Raw genomic sequence first — 25074 nt, forward strand, 5'->3', positions numbered from 1 at the left:
TCAGTAATCCAGGGCAGTCCGTAACGTACAGAACGGCAGGCAGGCTCAGGGTCAGGGCAGGCCGAATGGTCAAAAACCCGGGAGAACTAGAAAACAGGAACTAACAAGAGAGTACGGGAAAAAACGCTGGTAGGCTTGATGAGACAAAATGAACTGGAAACAGACAGATAACACAGGTATAAATGCACCGGGGATAATGGGGAAGATGGGTGACACCTGGAGGGGGGTGGAGACAAGCATCAAGACAGGTGAAACAGATCAGGGTGTAACAGTAGCAACCTGGTGTCCTACCTGGGTGCATACCTGATTGACCGGGGTGCCAGCGGTGGAACTCAGCGATGATGCCTGGGTCCAGGATGTCCCTAGCGGGGATCCAGCACCTCTCCTTCGGGCCATAACCCTCCCAGTCAACCATGTACTGGAATCCCCTGCCCTGCGGTCGAACCTTCATGAGGCGCCTCACCGTGTACGCTAGTTGGCCGTTGATGAGACGGAGGAGAGGGGTGGGCCTGGAAACAGGAGACAAAGTGCTGTGAGACATAGGTTTAATCCTAAACACATGAAAAGTGGAATGTATATAGAGGGTGTGAGGCAGCAGAAGACAGCAGAGAGGCTAAGAATCTTGGAGACGGGGAAAGGGCCCGAGGGGCAGATCCCTAGTGAAAAGCCTGTGGTGGTCTGCCTGTCATCGATACCTGGAAGTGGTCTTGAGAAGAGCCAACCGAGCTCTCTTCCAGGTCCAGCAACAGCAGCGGACGAACATCTGGGCAGAGGGTATGCCGAACTCTTCCTCCGGGAAGATCGGGGGCAGATATCCCAGGGAACACTCAAACGGCGAGAGACCAGTGACAGAGTAGGGGAGGGTGTTGCGGGCATACTCAACCGACATGAGTTGCTGGCTTCAGGTGGTGGTTTTGGCAGAGACAAGGTAGCGATGAGTTGTCTCCAGGTCCAGATTGGCTCGCTCCGACTGGCCCGTTAGACAGGGGTGGAACTCGGAGGACAGGTTGGCCGACGACCCAATGAGCATGCAGAACGCCTTCCAGAACCGGGATGAGAACTGAGGACCCCGGTCAGAGACCATGTCCACTGGGAGTCCATGGATCTGTAAGATGTGCTGCACCATGAGCTGTCTCTTTGGCAGAGGGTAGCTTGGGGAGAGGAATGAAACAGGCGGCCTTGGAAAACCAGACCACTACTGTAGGGATAATGGTGTTGCCATCAGATGGGGGAAGTCCAGCCACAAAGTCCAGGGATATGTGTGACCAAGGACGGTGAGGGACAGGAAGTGGTTGAAGGAGAACAGCCAGAGCTTGCCAAGGAGTTTTATTCTGCACACAGATCGTGCAGGCGTCGACAAATGTGGACACACGTCAGGGACCATGGTAGGCCACCAAAAGCATTGTCGTATATAGGCCAGGGTCCGACGGGAGCCCGGGTGGCAGATACCAAGGGGAGGACAGCGTCAGGGACAAACATCTGCCCCCCCTCCGGGTCTGGCTGGGAACGCTGCATCTCACGGACCTGATTCTCTATTCCCCTGCTGAGTGCCGCCGCCAGACACGAGGTGGGGAGGATGGTCTCGTGGTCCCAGGGAGTAGCTGTGGGGCTATAGCAGCATGAAAGCGCATCCGGCTTGACATTCTTGGAACCCGGGCGGTAGGAAAGGGAGAATTTAAACTGGGTGAAAAGCATATAAAATGCGTAAAACAGTAAGCAAACATTATTAACGTGACCAGTGTTCTATTTAAAGTGATCAGTGATTCCATGTCTCTCTACATAGGGCAGCAGCCTCTAAGGTGCAGGGTTGAGCAACCGCGTGGTAGTGTGCTAGTGATGGCTATTTAAAAGTCTGATGGCCTTGAGATAGAAGCTGTTTTTCAGTCTCTCGGTCCCAGCTTTGATGCACCTGTGCTGACCTCACCTTCTGGATGATAGCAGAGTGAACACACCATGGCTCGGGTGGTTCAAATCAAAATAAATCAAGTGTAGACCTTACCGTGAAATGTTTACTTATAAGCCCTTAACTCTTCTTGAACTGCACTGTTGGTTAAGAAAATATTTACCAAATAGACTAAAGTAAAAATATAAGAAAAAGTAACAATAAGAATAACAATAACGAGGCTATATACAGGGGTACCGAGTCAGTGAGCGGGGGTACAGGTTAGTTGAGATAATTTGTACATGTAGGTAGAGGTGATGTGACTATGCATAGATATGTGACATGCTGGTAGAAAGTTGGTAAAACTGATTTAGTTTGCCTGCATTAAAGTCCCCGGCCTCTAGAAGTGCCGCTTCTGGGTGAGCATTTTCTTCTTTGCTTATGGCCTTATAGAGTTGGTTGAGAGTGGTCTTAGTGCCAGCTTCGTTCTGTGGTGGTAAATAGACAGCTACGAATAATATAGATGAGAACTCTCTTGGTAGATAGTGTGGTCTACAGCTTATCATAAGGTACTCTACTTCAGGCGAGCAATACCTCAAGATTTTTTATTTTAGACATTGCGCACCAGCTGATGTCCTTCATGATCTGTAGGTGTTCTGGAGGGCAGTGTACCCTTGGTGATGCGTTGGGCAGACCTTACCACCCTTTGCAAAGCCCTGTGGTTGCAGGCGGTGCAGTTGCCGTGCCAGGCAGTGATCCTGGCCGACAGGATGCCCTCAATTGTACATCTGTAAATGTTTATGAGGGCCTTATGGGCCAAGCCAAATTTCTTCAGCCGCCTGATGTTGAAGATGTGCTGTTGGACCTTCTTTACCACACTGTCTGTGTGGGTGGACCATTTCAGATTGTCAGTGATGTGTACGACGAGGAACTTGAAGCTTTTTACTCTCCACTTTAGTCTTGTCAATGTGAATTGGGGTGTGTTCTCTTTGTTGTCTCCTGAAGTCCACGATCAGCTTCTTCATTTTGTTGATGTTTTTTTCCTGGCACCACTCCGCCAAGGACCTTGTCTGCAAACTTTATGTTTGAGTTGCAGGCGTGCGTGGCCACGCAGTCATGGAGGAACAGGGAGTACACGAGGGGGCTGAGCATGCACCATTGTGGGGCCCCTGTGTTGAGGATCGGCATAGTGGAGGTGTTGTTTCCTGCCTTCACCACCTGAGGGCGGCCCGTTAGGAAGTCCTGGACCCAGTTTCACAGGGCGGGGTTTAGACCCAGGGCCCAAAGCTTAATGTTGAGCTTGGAGGGTACTATGGTGTTAAAGGCTCAGCTATAGTCAATGAACAGCATTCTTACATAATTATTCCTCCTCGAGATGGGACAGGTCAGTGAGCAGTGCAATGACGATTGCATCATCTGTGGCTCTGTTGGGGCAGTATGTAAATTGAAGTGGGTCTAGGGTGCGGGCCGCATTGGTGGCACTGTGTTATCCTCAAAGCGGGCGAAGAAGGTGTTTAGCTTGTCCGGGAGCAAGACGTCGGTGGCCGGGATCTGGCTGATTTTCCCTTTGTAATCCGTGATTGTCTCTAGACCCTGCCACATACGTTTTGTGTCATTGAATTGCGGCTCCACTTTGTCTCTGTACTGATGTTTTACCTGTTTGATTGCCTTACAGAGGGAATGATTTTATTTTACCATACTCCCAGTCACGCAGCCATGGTTAAATGCGTTGGTTCCCATTTTCAGTTTTGCGTGAATGCTGCCATCTATCTACGGTTTTTGGTTTGGATAGGTTTTAATAGTCACAGTGGGAACAACATCCCCTATACACTTCCTGATGAACTCAGTCACCGTGTCCATGTATACGTCAGTGTTATTCTCTGAGGCAACCCAGAACATATCCCAGTCCGTGTGATCAAAATAATATTGAAGCATGCATTCTGATTGGTCAGACTAGCGTTGAATAGACCTTAGCACGGGTACTTCCTATTTGAGTTTCTGCCTATAAGAAGAGAGGAGCAAAATGGAGGGAGAACGTGGGAGTGCCCTGTAGCTATTCCGGAAGGGGGAATAATCATGGTCGATAGTTTTTGCAGCACGAGAACTACAGGCATTGTGTTGATAGAACTCCGGTAGCGTTTTCCTCAAATTCGATTTTTTAAATCTCCAGCTACAATAAATGTGGCCTCAGGATGTAGTTTCCAGATTGCACAAGTCCAGTGTAGTTCCTTTAAGGCTGTCGTGGTATCGGCTTGAGGGGGAATATGCACGGCTGTTAGTATAATTGAAGATAATTGTCTTGGGAGGTAATACGGTCGGCATTTTATTGTGAGACATTCTAGGTCGGGTGAACAAAAGGACAGGAAGTCATCACAATCACACCATGAAACATACACCACCGCCTTTCTTCTTCTAGGAGAGTTCCTTATTCATGTGTGCATGATATACTCAGAACCCAGCTGGCTGTATGGATGGGGACAGTATATACGGAGAGAGCCATGATTCCGTGAAACAGAATATGTTACAGTCCCAGATGTCTCTCTAGAAGGAGATCCTCGCTCTGAGCTCATCTACTTTATTGTCCAAGGACTGAACATTAGCGGGTAAAATACTCAGTGGATGGTGTGCATGCCTCGGACTAGAAGTCCACTCCGAATACTTCTTCCAAAAGGCTTTACTGCGAAAGAAAACCAAGCGATTTTCTGAGGACAGGGCCCCGCACACACAAGTATTACTAGTATTTTCCAACCAAGCATTACCATCACGAAAGTCAGAAATAACAAATCGCTTACATTTGAAGATCTTCCTCTGGTGACAATGCCAAGTGTCCTAACTACACAGTGAATGTTCGTTTTGTTTGATAACATCCATTTATATAGCCTTACACATTAAACACTAAACAACACATTTATCCAGTCATGGTTGGTTTCATTGCAATCCTCTGGTTGTTACTAACACAACCATAATTGATGGTTCTTTTCCCGGGACGTATTGACGGAAACAAACCGATTTGAAGACACCAATCAATGACCTCATTGCGCACCAATGGTAGGGCTGGTCTATCGTTGATGGACTATTTTGGCCCAATGACCACTGATCATCTTGAAATCTATCTTGGAAGATAGCCAAAGAGGTGAGGTAAACTGCAATATGTAAAGGTTATACGTTCGAAGATCTGCCTTTGGCGTAAAAGAGGTTCATTCGCCATTGCAAATCCTACTTGACAGAGCCACGAGTGTTACGCATAGCAGTACATAGTCAATAGCATTTTCAGCAAGTTTATATATATATATATATATATATATTATGGCGAATAAATCAGGAAAAGCTAAAACAAAGTCTAGGTATATAGATTTATCCTTAATTATAGAGGAAATTGATAGAGAAAGCGAGACCGAGTTGCTTTAGGAAGATTAATCTTTCAGTTTTGCTACCGGTAATGGACTGAGTTATGATTCCGTTATGGAGTTATTGGATTTTCACCTGCTGGGGAAGGGCAACAAACTGTTTGTGGACAACTTCAACACAAGCCCTACCCTGTTTACAGAGCTGAGAAAGCAGGATGTGTGGGCTTGTGGCACCATTCGGACCAACAGAGTGGGCTTTCCAAAAACAAAGTTGAATGACATGCCTAAGCGGGCTGAGTGGGGTACCATGCGTGGATTCATGAAGATGGCCTGCTCTTTGTAAAGTGGATGGATACCGGAGAGGTGGTCATGTGCACAACTATCCACAAGTCCTTCAGTGGCAATCACGTTGTCAGGCATGTGAAGGACGGTAAGCGCGGCATGGACCACAAACATTTTTTCCCATTCCAGCTGCTGTGAAGGACTACAACAAGGGCATGGGAGGTGTGGACCTGTCAGGTGCACTGATAGGATAGCACAATGTTGTCCACAAGACCATGAAATGGTATAAGAAATATTTATATCATTTCATTGACATTACTGTGGTGAATGCCTTCATCCTCCAGAAGGAAATGGCCAAGAGCTGTGGGCAGCCCCCCATCTCACAGCTAGCCTTCAGGGAGCTGCTCATCCAGGTCCTTGCTAGCTACAGCAAGTCCACTGCAGCACCTTCTGTCCCCTCTACCGCTGTCCCTTCTGCTCCAACCAGTGGTGTTCACCTGCCCAGATTCATCTCTGCAGGCATGAATGTGCCTCCGGGCAAAAAAGGTACAGCAGGGAGACATCGTTGTGCCCTTTGTCACAGGAAATGCCCAATCACCTGCACCACCTGTTCAGTAAGCCTCTGCTTTACAACAGAAAGAGACAGCTATGGGCCATGGCACCAGCAGCACAATATTGTGTAGAGGACTGAGGGTCTTCACAATATTGTAAATAGAAAATGTGTAAGTAGTTACCCTTGCTTTGTTTTGTTTAATTATTATTATTATTTTTTAAATATTTTGTGGGGTGTGTTAGAATAGCATTTATGTAATTTGTATATAGCTATTTCCTTCAAAATGTATCACTGTACCAATTTGGCCACTTGGGTACATTTGTGTGGGACACCTGGGGACTTCATGCTCAATGTCATGTAGCTCGCTCATTTTTGAAGTTATCGGTCTAAATCTTTGCTCAGCTATTGTTGCTATCTTATGTTCTTCATTCAAATAATCCCCCAGCATCCTATCTGTATGTTTGGCTGTTCTTGTTCATTTGAAAGATGCAACAACAATAAAAAACAGAAAAAGTATGTTTATTTCCTTGTATTTTCTTATATTCAATTCACATTTCCACAAAAGTCAGAGTGTTCCCTTTCAAGTGATACCAAGAATATGCATATCCTTGCTTCTGGGCCTGAGCTACATGCAGTTAGATTAGGGTGTGTCTTTAGGCGGAAATTGAGAAGGGGGGGTACCCCAAAGAAGTTAAACAGCTTGGAAATGTATACTTATACAGAAAATTATGTCATGGCTTTAGAAGCTCCTGATAGGCTAATTGACACCATTTGAATCAATTGGAGGTGTACTTGTGGATGTTTTTCAAGGTCTACCTTCAAACTCAGTACCTCCTTGCTTGACATCATGGGAAAATCAGAAGAAATCAGCCAAGACCTCAGAAAAAAATTGTAGACCTCCACAAATCTGGTTCATCCTTGGGAGCAATTTCCAAATGCCTGAATGTACCACGTTCATCTGTAAAAACAATAGTACGCAAGTATAAACACCATGGGACTACGCAGCCGTCAAACCGCTCAGGAAGGAGACGCGTTCTGTCCCCTAGAGATGAATGTACTTTGGTGTGGAAAGTGCAAACCAATCCCAGAACAACAGCAAAGGACCTTGCTGGAGTAAACAGGTACAAAAGTATCTATATCCACAATAAAACGAGTCCTATATCGACATAACCTGAAAGGCCGCTCAGCAAGGCAGAAGCCACTGCTCCAAAACAGTCATAAAAAAGCCAGACTACGGTTTGCAACTGCACATGGGGACAAAGATCGTACATTTTGGTGAAATGTCCTCTTGTCTGATGAAACAAAAATAGAACTGTTTGGCCATAATGACCATCGTTATGTTTGTAGGAAAAAGGGAGGCTTGCAAGCCGAAGAACACCATCCCAACCGTGAAGCACGGGGGTAGCATATATATGGTAGGTAATCAGGCAGGTGATGGAGTCCAGGTGAGTCTGATGATGCGCTTGTGTGCTTAACGATGGTGACAGGTGTATGTAATAATGAGCCGCCTTGCTGACCTCGAGTGCCGGAGAGTGACAATCATTAATATGGTAAAAATGCCATCATTATCAATTAGTGTCACATCACATAATCATGCAACATCTTTTATCAGACAGCATCCTGTCAATTCAACCCAGGATTTCAAAACAAGCATTTAATTACTGACAGTTGTGGGATACTGTAAAAAGACATTGCCCAATCTGTTTTATGGAAACCTGTGAATGGCTTAAGCTTCCTGTGATGTAAACCAATTTGTTGTGGTTTTCCACAACAGAATGACACATCTATTTCATGCATATGACTACGTTCCTCTATTTAGTCCTCCCTGATTTGAACAACTGTCTCTGGGATGATGCCAGGTAGAGTGTAAGGTTTTGAGCAGAAGATAGATCAGCCATCTCCCCTCTTTAGCGTGTTGTCATTCATTTGTCCTGTACAGTCCATTATTAAGGCCTAGATATCCTCAACATTGTTGTCTGAAAAGCCTTGCTCATGAGCAACATCAGATCTGCAAGTCACAATACACTAGTTTGTGTAGTGATTAGTAATTCCAATCCAGCCAGAGGGATAATATCCAAGAATTGGAATATTTCATCAATCAATATCTGCACTCAGAATGATCTGCACTCAGAATGACTACTATGATGTAGAATATATTAGATAATACAACCTAAAACATCTAAACAGGAACAACCATCTCAGTAAAGGGTGCAATAAATCCAACCCCTACAGATTGGATTAGTTTAGAAAAATGTAAATTATTTATCTTTGTATAGTATGAGATAAAATAATCAATCAATGTGCATAAAATATTAAAACAAACTATTCTACAGAACCTGTTGGGGAGTATGATAACGTCACCCTACCACGTCTTTTTCACTCAGAGAATTAACGGAAATTAACTCAAAGCAGTTGAGTAACAACAACACCATGCGATTGAAAAGATTTCTTGAATCAAATGTCCTGTTCAGTTGCGCTGAAATGTAGTTATCCCAGAGATCAAATTAACTGTGGTGCTGATAGATATTGCCGTGCTGGCAGACACCCCAGAGCAATGTCATTTCAGATTCATGTGGAGTAAGTATCCTCACTTTGACCAGACAGGCATCACCCTGATCACCAGCCTGTGGTCAGATATACAGTACCTCCTTACATGGACGGTGCCTATGAAAACATTGAGCTGAACAACATGCTGTTTTTCAAAGATACTGTAGCACTGCACAGGAATAATTTGAATCAAATTAACTGGTTGATAACAAATGCTTTGATGTGTTAATAAATATCCTGCTGTTGCAACTCAATAATAGGAGAGTGACAGTAATTGACAAGAGCGTTGAATGTAGGTACTGCATAATGTGATGAATTAACACATGACCAGTTTGTTTTTCGTAGTGAATGGTAATTCGTTTTGTATCGTTCATGCTCCCAGTACTGGGCAGTGAATCAGCAAAATCTCCCCGAGGGCTATCCCATAAACATCTCAGACTTTGGCTTCCCCTCCAGGGTGAAGGCTATAGATGCTGCACTTCACTTTCGCAGTGCCTGCCTCACAGTGTTCTTCACCGGGCACAAGTGCTGGAGGTACTCCTTAGACCTATCTAAAACTCTGCCATAGACTGACTCCTTTAAGACTGACTCCCTTTAGACTGACTTTAATCCCATGAGACTTCATCTTTATCTGCCCACTAACACTGTCATATATAATGATTCAACAAATGTGGTTAATGTGGTTATGTAGTCACAACATATGCTAACAATTCTGTTGCATCATCTGGAACAATGGATCAAGAAACTGTTTTGCTCACAGAAAACATCAGTTTATTGTGTTCAACAAGGGGAACCATGTTGGTTTCAACCAGAATGGATATTAGGCTACATGTACTGTGTATCATGGCAGTTCTGATTCTGAATGATCTTCAGGTATGATGAGGAAACCTACTGCCCAACCATGGCCAGGCATACATACATGACCTGGATGCAGCCATTGTATATGAAGGTAGCTATTGTATATAAATTGCATCCATGAAAATCAGATACCTTTCTAAGTCTTCCCCCAAACCATAAATACATACCATAGAACTTGAGTTATGACAGATTTTGAATGTCATCACACTCCACATACTAAACTACCTGTTTTATTTCCAAAGGAATTCATCTATGTCTTCAAGGGGTATGTTGAGTATATATATTTGACCCCAAATGCAAACATGTCACTGCCACGGGGCCTACCAATGAGTTAAGCTGCAAATGAGTACAATTCAAAATAAACCTTAAATATATATAAACCTTAAATATATTAATAGTTATATCAAAGCCATTAACTACCCTATATATACAAACGTTTGTGGACACCCCTTCAAATGAGTGGATTCAGCTATTTCAGCCTCACCCGTTGCTGAGAAGTTTATAAAATCAAGCACACGGCCATGCAATCTCCATAGACAAACATTGGCAGTAGAATGACCTTACTGAAGAACACAGTGACTTTCAACGTGGCACCTTCATAGGATGCCACCTTTTCAACAAGTCAGATCGTCAAATTTCTGCCCAAATACAGCTGCCCCAGTCAACTATAAGTGCCGTTATTGTGAAGTGGAAATGTCTAAGAGCAACAACAGCTCAGACACTGAGTGGAAGTTCACACAAGCTCACAGAACGGGACCACCGAGTGCAGAAGCACATACGGTGTAAAAAGGGTCTGTCCCTGGTTCCAACACTCACAACTGATTTCCAAACTGTCTATGAAAGCAAAAGAACTGTTCGTCGGAATCTTCATGAAATGGGTTTCCATAGCCGAGCAGCCGCACATAAGTCTAAGATCACCATGCACAATGCCAAGGGTTGACTGGAGTGGTGTAATACTCGCCGCCATTGGACTCTGGAACATTGGAAACACATTCTCTGGAGTAATGAATCACGCTTCACCATCTGGCAGTCCAACGGATCAATCTGAGTTTTGTGGATGCCAGGAGAACGCTACCTGCCCGAACGTATTGTGTCAACTGTAAAGTTTGGTGGAGGAGGAATAATTGTCTGAGGCTGTTGTTCATGGTTCGGGCGAGGCCACTTAGTTCCAGTGAAGGGAAATCTTAACACTACAGAATACAATGACATTCTAGACAAATCTGTACTTCCAACCTTGTGGCAACAGTTTGGGGGAGGCCCTTTCCTGTTTCAGCATGACAATGTCCCCATGCACAAAGCTAGGTCCATACAGAAATGGTTTGTCGAGATTGTGTGGCATAACTTAACTGGCCTGCACATAGCCCTGACCTCAACCCAGTCAAACACCCTTGGGAGGAATTGGAACACCGACTGCGAGCCAGGCCTAATCGCCCAACATCAGTCCCCGACCTCACTAACGCTCTTGTGGCTGAATAGAAGCAAGAACCCGCAGCAATGTTCCAACATCTAGTGGAAAGCCTTCCCAGAAGAGTGGAGGCTGTTATAGCAGCAAAGGAGGGCCATCTCCATATTAATACCCAAGGTTTTGGAATGAGATGTTCAACAAGCAGGGGTCCACATGCTTTTGGTCATGTAGTGTATTTGAACAATCTATGAATCTTGGTATTCCAGACATGACTCAGTTCCTATCTGGCAAGCGCTCAATAAGTGACTCATACCTGTCTCACCCACGCTGCCCTATTCTAATTTTTTGTCATTTAGCAGACACTCTTATCCAGGGCAACTTACAGGAGCAATTAGGGTTAAGTGCCTTGTTCAAGGGCACATTGATAGATTTTTTTTACCTAGTCAGCTCGGAGATTCAAACCAGCAACCTTTCAGTTACTGGCACAACGCTCTTAACCGCTAGGCTACCTGCCACCCATTAATGATTGCTTGCTCTATTAGTTACCCTCAACAACTCAGTGAACCTGGAAAAGGCTAATACTGTACTAACGTCAACACTTGCAACAGTGGTCCCAAACAGTAAGCCAGGCCTGGAGTGCCACCTCAGTACCCGTGCCCCCCTCTCTGGCCAGGCAGAGCCCAGCTACAATGCTATACAAATTATCTAAAATGATATTGGAGGCAGCTTATGGTATATAAATGAACATTCAATTCTCTGGCCATGGAAACCTGATGAGCCAGCCGAGGCGTCCCCGGTTGCTCCTGTATTCATTAAAAATCCTACAATGTGATTTTCTGGATTTTTTCCCTCATTTTGTCTGTCATAGTTGAAGTGTACCTATGATGAAAATTACAGGCCTCTCTCATCTTTTTAAGTGGGAGAACTTGCACAATTGGTGGCTGACTAAATACTTTTTTGCCCCACTGTATATAGAGAAGGTAATCAGGCAGGTGATGGAGTCCAGGTGAGTCTGATGAGGCGCTGATGCGCGTAACGATGGTGAAAGGTGTGCATAATAATGAGCAGCCTTGGTGACCTCGAGTGCCGGAGAGGGAGTATAGGTGACAATCATTAATATGGTAAACATGCCATCATTATCAAGTAGTGTCACATAACATAATCATGCAACATCTTTCATCAGACAGCATCCTGTAAATTCATAACTGGATTTCAAAACAAGCATTTAATTGCTTACAACTGTGGGATACTGTAAAAAGACATTGCCCAATCTATTTAATGAAAACCTGTGAATGGCGTAAGTCTCCTGTGATGTAAACCAATTTGTTGTGGTTTTCACCAGAACAGAATGACACATCTATTTCATGCATATGACTACATTCCTCTATTGAGTCCTCCCTAATTTGGACAACCGTCTCTGGGGTGAAGCCAGGTAGCATGTAAGGATTTGAGCAGAAGATATATCAGCCTCTTTAGCGTGTTGTTGTCGTTAATTTGTTCTGTACAGTCTATAGTCCAGTAACTCATATGTAGGCCCCGTGGCAGTGACATGTTTGCATTTGGGGTCATTTTTATACTCAACATACCCCTTGAAATAAAACAGGTAGTTTAGTATGTGGAGTGTGATGACATTCAAATCAGTCATAAGTCAAGTTCTATGGTATGTATTTATGGTTTGGGGGAGGACTTGGATGCAATTTATATACAATAGCTACCTTCATATACAATGGCTGCATCCAGGTCTTGTATGTATGCCTGGCCATGGTTGGGCAGTAGGTTTCCTCATCATACCTGAAGATCATTCAGAATCCGAACTGCCATGATACACAGTACATGTAGCCTAATATCCATTCTGGTTGAAACCAACATGGTTCCCCTTGTTGAACACAATAAACTGACGTTTTCTGTGAGCAAAACAGTTTCTTGATCCATTGTTCCAGATGATGCAACAGAATTGTTAGCATATGTTGTGACTACATAACCACATTAACCACATTTGTTGAATCATTATATGTGACAGTGTTAGTGGGCAGATAAAGATGAAGTCTCATGGGAGTAAAGTCAGTCTAAAGGGAGTCAGTCTTAAAGGAGTCAGTCTATGGCAGAGTCTTAGATAGGTCTAAGGAGTACCTCCAGCACTTGTGCCCGGTGAAGAACACTGTGAGGCAGGCAATGCGAAAGTGAAGTGCTGCATCTATAGCCTTCACCCTGGTGGGGAAGCCAAAGTCTGAGATGTTTATGGGATAGCCCTGGGGGAGATTTTGCTGATTCACTGCCCAGTACCGGGAGCGTGAACGATACAAAACGAATTACCATTCACTACGAAAAACAAACGTGTTAATTCATCACATTATGCAGTACCTACATTCAACGCTCCTGTCAATTACTGTCACTCTCGTATTATTGAGTTGCAACAGCAGGATATTTATTGACACATCAAAGCATTTGTTATCAACCAGTTAATTTGATGCAAATTATTCCTGTGCAGTGCTACAGTATCTTTGAAAAACAGCATGTTGTTCAGCTCAATGTTTTCATAGGCACCGTCCATGTAAGGAGGTACTGTATATCTGACCACAGGCTGGTGATCAGGGTGATGCCTGTCTCGTCAAAGTGAGGATACATACGCCACAAGAATCTGACATGACATCGCTTTGAGTTGTTATGGGGTGTCTGCCAGCACAGCAGTATCTATCAGCACCACAGTTCATTTTATCTCCGGGATGTCAACCAACATGTTATATACATTTACACAATCTCCTCTGTCTTGCAAGACTCATAAACATCCCTGTTCTTTTCTGAAAACAAGGTTTGGGAAGGTACCTTGTACCCAATTTGTGCATGTTTGTGCTTATTTTGTAGCAATCGCTCCGACAAATTAAACTAAATTATACTGCAGAATTTGGAGTTGGTGAAGTAGAACCTTGCTTCAGATCAGTAATTGTAATTTATGAATGGTCTGGCAGTTTGACTGTAAGTCTGTAATTGTGGTGGTTCTCAGTAAGTTCAGTTACAATAACCGTACACAGCTTCCCATTGTAGCCAAAGAAAAACATAATGAGGCAAAAATAGCCTTGTTTTATGCTCAAATAAAAGTTAAATGGCAATTCCCCTACTTTTCAACCTCATATTCATTATCTCCAGTCTACGTGAAAACAGTTCATTTCTATATTTTGTAGAAAAAAATATAACATTAAAAAGTTATACTTGATGACATCATCAAAAGTTGAAACATTTTATAAACAATGATTTTCAAACACTATGATATTTGCGGTGAGCAAGAAAATATCGTCCCTGGGTTTTGAAAATCACCGTTTTTCTTCCTTTTAATCTTACCCAGTGATGTCGCAGAAAAGCATTTTTTAGGACCTTTCGTCTATCTTTTTAACCACAGATCATAGAAACACGCAGCTTTCACCTATGTACACAGGTTTGGAGTTACCCTTTAAGTAGAAGTCAAGTAGAGCAAGATGTAAAATAAGAAAATTGCAGCCATATGCTCTCTATACAAGACAATATTTGCTTTATTGGTCCATTTGCATAGATATTCTTTATGCTGCCGAGCAGCGCCCCTTGATCACTTAGGTGTAAAGTGCTTTGCTGAAGAGCACAACAGCGGTAGGTAGTTTACAGGATATACTAGCCCTTTCGCTCACTCCCTGCAGATGTCCCCACAGGCAGTTTGGGGATTCGAATTCCGGCCCACCTCCCTAACCTCGAGGCTACCGCTCCACTTAAGGTAGTATACAGCGCCTAAGCGCTCAGCGTGACATTCCAAGCCAATATAAAATGGGACATGCAACCCACCCTCTGACAGTCAACATCTGCTTTGTCAGTCCAGCACTTGATTATGCAGCTCCGGTGTGGCACCCAGGTCTCACAGCCCACAACGACTTGAAAAGATCAAAAGGCATTCAACCAAAATCATCATGGCCTCCACCGACGCCTCCTACGAATCTGCATACAATGACCTGGGCTTGCAGTCCTTGGAGTCCCATCTCTGCAGATCCTTGCCCAGAAGATTGTGAAATCCCAGGATTAAAGCAATGGCTGTCTCCTCAGATGAGAGGCCATGTCAGTGGCAGATCCACACGATCCAGTCACAAACCTTCACCCTACTCAAACTGACAGATATTACAACAGCCATATCCCTTACTTTGTGAGACTGCTTAATGCTGCTTAACTGTAATATTGAATACCTTATTTCAAATACCAGTAACTTCAACAACAACAAAAAACATATTATATTTACTTGCGTAGGCCTACACTGTAAAACCATGAGATGTTTATTTAACTAGGCAAGTCAGTTAACAACAAATTATTATTTACAATGACTGCCTACCCCGGCCAAACCCTAACGACGCCGGGCCAATTGTGTGCCACCCTATGGGACTCCCAATCACGGCCGGTTGTGATACAGCCTGGAATCAAACCAGGATCTATAGTGACGCCTCTAACACTGAGATGCAGTGCCTTAGACCGCTGTGCCACTCGGGAGATGGCATTTATAACCTCAACGTCATCTAAAACACAGGCACTTAGAATGCAAGATTAAACATGGTAGTCAGCTTTTTCCAGTCAGTGTCCAACCTGGACAACACCTATATATCCAAAGTGTTCAAATTTTAAACACTAGTCTTTACTTTCCCATCATACTGTTTAGAGTACATTTAGTCAATAGAAATTGATGTGACTTGTCATGCCTTTTGTTCAGTGTTCAGTGTCTGTCACCTTACCTATGGCCATCCTACAATCTAAGCTTGATGCCCTAAATCTTACGCAACTTATCAATGAACCCACTAGGTACATGTCACGTCCTGACCTTAGTTCCTTTTTTATGTCTCTATTGTAGTTTGGTCAGGGCGTGAGTTGGGGTGGGCATTCTATGTTTTGTTCTAGGTTTTGTATTTCTGGTTTTGGCCTGGTGTGGTTCCCAATCAGAGGCAGCTGTCAATCGTAGTCTCTGATTTAGAACTTTACTTAGACAGCCTGTTTTCCCACTATGGGTTGTGGGTAGTTGTTTTCTGTTTTGTGTTGCTGCACCTTACAGGACTGTATCATTTTTGTTTCACTCTCTTTGTTATTTTGTTTAGTGTTTCTGGTCTAATAAATATAACATGACCACTTACCACGCTGCACATTGGTCCGATCCATCCTATTCCTCATTTCAACATTTTTTGAATGGGGCATGCTTATTTAAGATGGTGAGGAAAGCACTTTTAAAGAATAACCAGGCATCCTCAACTGATGGAATGAGGTCATTATCTTTCCAGGATACTCGGGCCAGGTTGATTAGAAAGGCCTGCTCGCTGAAGTGTTTTTGGGAGCGTTTGACTGTGATGAGGGGTGGGCGTTGAACTACGGACCCATTACGGACACAGGCAATGAGGCAGTGATTGCTGAGATCCTGGTTGAAGACAGCAGAGGTGTATTTAGAGGGCAGGTTGGTCAGGATGATATCTATGAGGGTGCCCGAGTTTACGGATTTGGGGTTGTACCTGGTAGGTTCCATGATAATTTGAGTGATATTGAGGGCATCTTGCTTATATTGTAGAATGGCCGGGGTGTTAAGCATATCCCAGTTTAGGTCACCTAACAGTACAAACTCTGAAGATAAATGCGGGGCAATTAATTCACATATGGTTTCCAGGGTGCAGCTGGGGGCTGAGGTGGGTCTGTAAAAAGCGGCAACAGTGAGAGATTTATTTCTCGAAAGGTGGATTTTTAAAAGTAGAAGCTCAAATTGTTTTCGCACAGACCTGGATAGCATAACAGAACTCTGCAGGCTGTCTCTTCAGTAGATTGCAACTCCACCCCTTTTGGCAGTTCTATCTTGGCGGAAAATGTTATAGTTGGGGATGGAATTTTCAGAATTTGTGGTGGTCTCCCAAAGCCAGGATTCAGACACGGCTAGGACATCCGGGTTGGCGGAGTGTGCTAAAGCAGTGGAAAAAACAAACTTAGGGAGGAGGCTTCTGATATTAACATGCATGAAACCAAGGCTTTTACGGTTACTGAAGTCAACAAATGACTGCGCCTGGGGAATAGGTGTGGAACTGGGGGCTACAGGGCCTGGGTTAACCTCTACATCACCAGAGGAACAGAGGAGGAGTAGGATAAGGCTACGGCTAAAGGCTATAAGAACTGGTCGTCTAGTGCGCTGGGGACAGAGAATAAAAGGAGTAGATTTCTGGGTGTGGTATAATAGATTCAAGGCATAATGTACAGACAAGGGCATGGTAGGATGTGAGTACAGTGGAGGTAAACCTATGGGTTGTGTGATGATAAGAGAGGTTTTGTCTCTGGAGGCATCAATTAACATAGGTGAGGTCTCCTCGTGTGTGGGGTGGGATGAAGGGGCTATCTAAGGCAATTTGAGCGGGACTGAGGGCTCTACAGTGATATAAAACAATAAAAACTAGCCAAATCAGCAGTAGACAAGGCATATTGACATTAGAGAGAGGCATAAAGCAATCACAGGTGTTGATCAGGAGAGCTAAGACAACAACGGGTAAATGGCGAAGAAATGGCAGAGCGGGTCAGTTAGATACATACAGGACCTGAGTTCGAGGCTGGGGCAGACAGGTAAACAAAATGAGGTACTGCGTTATTGAAACAGTCCAGGGGGCATCAGGTGTGTAGCCAAGTGATCATAGGGTCAAAGGAGTGGCAATAGGTTAGACAGGGTGCTATATGGTATTCACTACTACACTGGGCGAGCAGGGGACACAGCATTCAGAAAAAGTTAATGGGCCGGGGCTAGTGGATGGTTCTGCGGCGATATCGTAACAGGATAGCCTGTTGAGACCACATCAGGCGATCACGTCAGCAGTCCAATCATGGTGGATCGGCGGGGCTCCATGTTGACAATAAAGGGTCCAGGTCGATTGGCAAAGGAGGTAATTGTAGCCCTAGAATTAGTTGGTATATGGGCCTAGCTCGAGACTAGCTGGTGCTTACTTCGGGACAGAGGCGTTAGCTATCAGTAGCCAGTCGTTTGCAGCTAGCTAGCTAGCAGCTAGCTAGGATTAATGATCCAGTGTATTGATCCAGAGCGGCAGGAATCCGGTGATTATGGTAGAGAGAATCAGTCCGATATGCTCTGGGTTGATATCGCGCGGTGCATACTGGCAGGTGATTGTCCGAGCTAAGGCTGGCTGATTCCGGGGGAAAAAGGCGAGGACAGCTAGCCGTGACTAACAAAGACTAGTAGCTAGTTAGCTGGCTAGCTCCTGATGGAAGTTCCAGTTATAAGGAATAAAAATAGCAGATCCGTACCACATTGGGTGAGGTGGGTTGCAGGAAAGTATATTTAGTTCGTAGATAGAAGTGAGATTAAATATATATGAAAAAGACCGGCTATTTATAAGGGATAAGACGAAGATATTAACTACACTATTAACTACACTATATATCCAAAAGTATGGGACACCCCTTCAAATTAGTGGATTCAGCTATTTCAGCCACACCCGTTGCTAAGAAGTGTATAAAATCAAGCACACTGCCATGCAATCTCCATAGACAAACATTGGTAGTAGAATGACCTTACTGAAGAGCACAGTGACTTTCAACGTGGCACCTTCATAGGATGCAACATTTTCAACAAGTCAGCTGGTCAAATCTCTGCCCTGCTACAGTACAGCTGCCCCAGTCAACTGTAAGTGCTGTTAGTGTGAAGTGGAAACGTCTAGGAGCAACAACAGCTCAGACGCGAAGTGGACACAAGCTCACAGAACGGCTCACACATACTTTTGGTAATTTAGTGTATTTGAATAATCTATGAATCTTGGTATTCCAGACATGACTCAGTTCCTAATTGTTAAGCTCTCATTAAGTGACTCATACCTGTCTCACCCACGCTGCCCTATTTATATTTGAGTCATTTAGCAGACGCTCTTATCCCGAGCGATTTACGGTTAGATGAATCGTTCAAGGGCACATCGACAGATTTTCCGCCTGGAACAGGCTAATACTAATGCCAACACTTGCTACAGTGGTCACTAACAGTAAGCCAGGCCTGGAGTTCCACCCTAGTACCCATGCCCCCCTCTCTGGCCAACAGATTCCAGTCATTTTTTCTGTGAAGGGCTGGGTGTGTCTCCCTTGGGGTCTGAAGCCATAGTGAGGGGATGTGGAGGGCTGTCATATGACTTACCGGGTACCATCTTCTTCTGCTTGGGCACTGGAGGACGCCGCAAAGGAGCAGCTGGGTAGATCACCTGATATGTGTGGAGATTTTAGGGGAAGGTAGGGAGAGGCCGGGTTTCCCTGAGGCCACTATACTCATCTGTGGAGGAACCGCGCTGGTCACCTTCTTAGTCACCAAAGAAACTGGCCACCTTGAAAGCATGTTTCTTCTCTCCATATATGCAACACACTTCCCCTGAGCAGGCTAAGGTCCTTGTATTGAACCCCACTCTCCTGGCAGGCTCGCAGCAGCTCTGGATCCTCCCTCTTCAACCTGTTCAGCTGAATACACCTAAAGTGATTTGCTGGGGTTGTCAGGCTACCAATGCACCCTGAATTATCCTGCAGGGCAACAGTCAACCGCTCCACAAACATGTCCACTTTCTGGGTCTCCAACTTTTCCACCTTCTTGATCAGTCTTTTCAGGAAAAACACCACTGCTGCAATCTCCTTTTCCATCATGTTTCACTGACGAGACGGCCTACAGGGAGGAGGTGAGGGCCCTCGGAGTGTGGTGTCAGGAAAATAACCTCACACTCAACGTCAACAAAACTAAGGAGATGATTGTGGACTTCAGGAAACAGCAGAGGGAACACCCCCCTATCCACATCGATGGAACAGTAGTGGAGAGAGTAGCAAGTTTTAAGTTCCTCGGCATACACATCACAGACAAACTGAATTGGTCCACTCACACAGACAGCATTGTGAAGAAGGCGCAGCAGCGCCTCTTCAACCTCAGGAGGCTGAAGAAATTCGGCTTGTCACCAAAAGCACTCACAAACTTCTACAGAGGCACAATCGAGAGCATCCTGGCGGGCTGTATCACCGCCTGGTACGGCAACTGCTCCGCCCTCAACCGTAAGGCTCTCCAGAGGGTAGTGAGGTCTGCACAACGCATCATCGGGGCAAACTACCTGCCCTCCAGGACACCTACACCACCCGATGTTACAGGAAGGCCATAAAGATCATCAAGGACATCTACCACCCGAGCCACTGCCTGTTCACCCCGCTATCATCCAGAAGGCGAGGTCAGTACAGGTGCATCAAAGCTGGGACCGAGAGACTGAAAAACAGCTTCTATCTCAAGGCCATCAGACTGTTAAACAGCCACCACTAACATTGAGTGGCTGCTGCCTACACACTGACACTGACTCAACTCCAGCCACTTTAATAATGGGAATTGATGGGAAATGTTGTAAATATATCACTAGCCACTTTAAACAATGCTACCTTATATAATGTTACTTACCCTACATTATTCATCTCATATGCATACCTATATACTGTACTCTATATCATCGACTGCATCCTTATGTAATACATGTATCACTAGCCACTTTAACTATGCCACTTTGTTTACATACTCATCTCACATGTATATACTGTACTCGATACCATCTACTGTATCTTGCCTATGCTGCTCTGTACCATCACTCACTCATATATCCTTATGTACATATTCTTTATCCCCTTACACTGTGTATAAGACAGTAGATTAGGAATTGTTAGTTAGATTACTTGTTGGTTATTACTGCATTGTCGGAACTAGAAGCACAAGCATTTGCTACACTCGCATTAACATCTGCTAACCATGTGTATGTGACAAATAACATTTGATTTGATTTGATTTGATATGCTGTAATGATGGTCCAAATTCATAATTGCTGCTCATCAACATTTGGACAACTATAAATCAAACTGACGCAACCCAAGCCAAGGGCATGTGACCACTAAAACAAACTCATAGCTAGTTGTCTGTCTTGTGCAACTCATGCTGAATCATTTTGAAACAGGAAACGCTGGGTCTTATTCTTTGCTAATGGCCTTCATCATGCATGTATTGCTCTCATTAAAATGTTGGCTTGGCCTTTAGTATACGCTAAGCCTGTGCCAGTAACCCCTAAGGATACAAGTGGCTCTGTGGCTGTTCTGCAGGCTGTCACATAGCAGCCTACAGTAGCACCTGTGTACCTACCCAATGCCTGAAATGCTAAAAAGAGAGAAACCATGTTTTTATGGGGAGGCATCATCTGATGGAACAGTTCCAATGCCTCCCATTAAACATGCCTCCCCTATAGATATGTACCTGCGCAAATTTAATTTTGTTCAGAAAATACTGCACATTTTGTATTACATACAGTGTAATGAATAAATACTAGATAGAAACATAAGACTTAAAAAAAAACAGACACAACTGAGCGAAGCAGCAGGCTTGAGCGAAATAAGCTTTTTGTGCTTTTGGAAAATTTCTGGGAACTTTTATTTAAGATAATGAAATTTGGGACAAACACATGTTGCGTTTATATTTTTGTACAGTTTAAATAAGTTTGTAACTTTCTGACCCTTCACCCTATTTGGGCACAAAAAATATTTTTATTGTCCCCCACGATGAAGGAGAGGGGACTTTGGATCTGTCTCCGTCCATTAGTCACTTGATATATCAGACAGTACTGGCCCGATTTTGACTAAACTTGAGTGAATTATGCGTCTTGCCATAGAGATCCGGCATTTACAAAATTACACTGATTGGCCCAAGGTGGGAAATATAGTGATTAACTGAAATCTGTTAGTAACACGATATCTCAATTGGCACAAGGGGGTTGCTGCGTCATTCGTGAGGGACGACATGTTTACTGTTGCCTTGTTTAACCTTTAATTATCCAGGTTAGTCTGTTTCATTGAAATAACATCTCTGTTGCAAGAGAGAACAGGGATGAATGTGAACCTTAGAACAAAAACAATCAATAAGGAGCAGAGACAGAGAATCATAATATGTAATTTAATGTACTGTATGTCCCAGGTTTCTATGTGAGGAAACTATTCTACCTACACCATGTTGTTCCCAGCTCTTAGATTACATATTAACTGAAACACGACGTGCAAAGGTAGCATACGTCCAGAGCTCTGCGATATTACCGTCTCAGAGCAGGGAGTGTTTATTACACAGGAAGAATGGCTCAGGGACTTCAGATTGATTACCACTACCGAAAACTTCCGTTTTTTTATTTATTTTTTATGTTTACCTAATTTCCACACATTTGTATACCTTCTACAGTACATGCATTGGTACTTGCTCAACTAAATACAGGGACAAAACTGAGTTGCACAAGATACATGATCAAATCTAATTGAAATCAATACTTGTATTTTGTGGTTTTGTCTTGAGTTTATTTGCATTTAATTCATAGTTTTCACTATCTAATGTGTTAGATAAATCTTGTATTCTCGCAGCCCAAGAAGAATGTTCTCAGTCATTGAATCCAGAAACTCTTTTGATTGCAAAATTATTCATAGAATTCACAAAACTAAGAGTAATAATAACAATAATAATACATTTATTTTATATAGCACTTTTCATTATAAAATAATCTCAAAGATGCTTAAAACCAAAAACCAAAATGACATGTAGTTCTTGGGCTGAGTGTTGATCTGATAAAATCCCTATCTTGAAAACAAATAATCTACTGTAATTATTGAGGCAGGAAATACACACATTTCCTAAAAACCCTCGAGAACCTGCTGGGAAAATGGGATAGTGATTTTGTGTGTTTAGTGTTGAACAGCTTGTTGATTCGATGAGAAGGAGCTGGGGCAGATTAGCTGTGTTGTAATTCTTTGGTGGAACAGATTTGCCTCTAGAGTCTAAACTGTAAAAACTTCCATATCTGTTCTGTGAACCTTTTTTAACGAGGTTTGTAGTAGAAAATAATAATAACATTTCATATATTTTTTGTCACCCAGTGCATTTTTCAGACTTGTCTGAACGGCATGGTGACTCAAAGGAAAGACTAATTGTAATGTTTTTTGGGAGATGAATCCTTGCATTAAGTGTTTGACTCTTGGATAACGCATACTTGATAAGAGAATTATGTTCTCCAGGTACATCACCCAATTTAACTATATTACTCTCAGTCTGCAAACCAGAATTTGTAAGATCCTGGTCGAATGAAACAGACAGAGGCCCAGCTAAATAGTCAAAAAGGTTTATTCACAGAACGTTCTAAAGTCAAGAATACAAAACAATTCATTTTATACTGACTTCTCACGCCCACACATTCACACAGCCATACGCACACACACACAAACAGACTCACATACACACATACCCACACACACATGCACACAAACAGACGCACAGACGCACACACATGTCCTGCTACGCACACACTGTCACGTCCTGACCTCAGTTCCTTTTGTATGTTTCTATTTTAGGTTGGTCAGGGCGTGAGTTGGGGTGGGCATTCAATGTTTTTGTTCTATGTTTGGTATTTCTATGTGTTTGGCCTGGTATGGTTCCCAATCAGAGGCAGCTGTCAATCGTTGTTTCTGATTGAGAATCATAAAGAGTCTCCCTCCTGTCCAGCGCTGCCAGAGTCTCCCGTCAGTCAGGAGCTGCCAGAGTCTCCCGTCAGTCAGGAGCTGCCAGAGTCGCCCGTCAGTCAGGAGCTGCCAGAGCCGCCCGTCAGTCAGGAGCTGCCAGAGCCGCCCGTCAGTCAGGAGCTGCCAGAGCCGCCCGTCAGTCAGGAGCTGCCAGAGCCGCCCGTCAGTCAGGAGCTGCCAGAGTCGCCCTTCACTCCGGTGCTGCCGGAGTCTCCCTTCTATTCGGGGCCCGCTGTAAGGGTCCCCAGTCCGAAGTCGGCGGCGAGGGTCGCCGCTCCAAAGGCACCACTTAAGTGGGCCAAGACTATGATGGAGTGGGGTCCACGTCCCGCGTCAGAGCAGCCACTGCGGACAGATGCCCACCCAGACCCTCCCCTATGGGGTTAGGTTTTGCGGTCGGAGTCCGCACCTTTGGGGGGGGATACTGTCACATCCTGATTTTAGTTCCTTTTGTATGTCTCTATTTTAGGTTGGTCAGGGCGTGAATTGGGGTGGGCATTCAATGTTTTTGTTCTATGTTTGGTATTTCTATGTGTTTGGCCTGGTATGGTTCCCAATCAGAGGCAGCTGTCAATCGTTGTCTCTGATTGAGAATCATACTTAGGTAGCCTGTTTTCCCCATTTTGGTTGTGGGTGTTTGCTTTCTGTTTTTGTGTCTGCACTAGACAGAACTGTTTTGGTTGTTCTCTGTGTTTTGTTAATCAGTGTTCAGTTCCATTATTAAAGTATGAACACGTACCACGCTGCACCTTGGTCCTCACCTTCTTCCACTTACGACAGCCGTTACACACACTGTCTCACTACCCAGCCGACAGAGATAGTGACCTTGTCCTTGAGACGTACTCCCCGTTCTCTCCCAAATCTCTAGTCAGGTCGGCACCAAGCTCAGACAGTCTGTATTTAAAATACCATAAAGACATATTGTTTTACCCTAATTCTGACTAGGACTACACATTTATTGATTATGATTTTATACATTCTAATCAATTCCATACAATTATGTTTCAGGGCAGAATATTCTAATCATTCAATTAACAGACAATTCTCACCTATCAATACTCCTGACCAACACACAGTTTGTTTCCCCTGGTCATTAGTGCCTTCCATGCTCTGTGGGAATTCCACATCAGTTTGCAGTTTCATGTCAACACAACAGCCAGACATCATTATACTCCTACATACGCACATGACAGTGAATCAATATTGCCTAGCCTATGTACTACACATTTTACAAGTGAGACAAAGAAGAGAGGAGGGGCAATTATGTAATATGTCTCTCAGTAAAGCTTTCAAACAATCAAAAACAACCTTCTACAATCTTCCCTTTACAAATTGATATTTTGTCTTGGGGCTGTTTGCTCTTACTCCTCATACACTTTGATTGAACGTAGTACTTTACAGTACATCTTGAATGCTGTTCACTTTCAGTAAGTAGTACATTGGACTTCAGCATGTCACTAGTCATTCAGGTAAATACGCTGTCTCTTTATTGGCAGTAAACCAACAGTGACGTAGCTCACTACTACTATCTGACACATCTCAAAGGTGCATGACCCAACACACTATGTCCGACTAGTTACAATTATGATAAGATATATAAAAGTGGTGGCAGACATGGTATCAAAACCATGAA

At 43.9% G+C, this 25074-nt stretch overlaps 1 long non-coding RNA gene and 1 pseudogene across 2 annotated transcripts; both read right to left on the reverse strand.

Moving 5' to 3' along the window:
* Positions 1–406: 406 nt before the first annotated feature.
* On the reverse strand, positions 407–24605 carry LOC135548552 (uncharacterized). 2 transcript variants are annotated; one of them, XR_010456841.1, is made up of 3 exons: positions 24491–24605; positions 24203–24335; positions 407–509 (listed from the first exon to the last, which is right to left on the reverse strand). It is a non-coding gene; the product is annotated as an uncharacterized LOC135548552 (long non-coding RNA). The 2 variants fall into 2 exon arrangements; XR_010456840.1 differs by having other exon boundaries at positions 24181–24335.
* Positions 3338–19523, reverse strand: LOC135548931 (protein BTG3-like; annotated as a pseudogene).
* Positions 24606–25074: the final 469 nt, after the last annotated feature.

This window comes from Oncorhynchus masou, chromosome 11 (assembly GCF_036934945.1).
Source record: "Oncorhynchus masou masou isolate Uvic2021 chromosome 11, UVic_Omas_1.1, whole genome shotgun sequence".
Taxonomy (NCBI): Eukaryota; Metazoa; Chordata; class Actinopteri; order Salmoniformes; family Salmonidae; genus Oncorhynchus; species Oncorhynchus masou.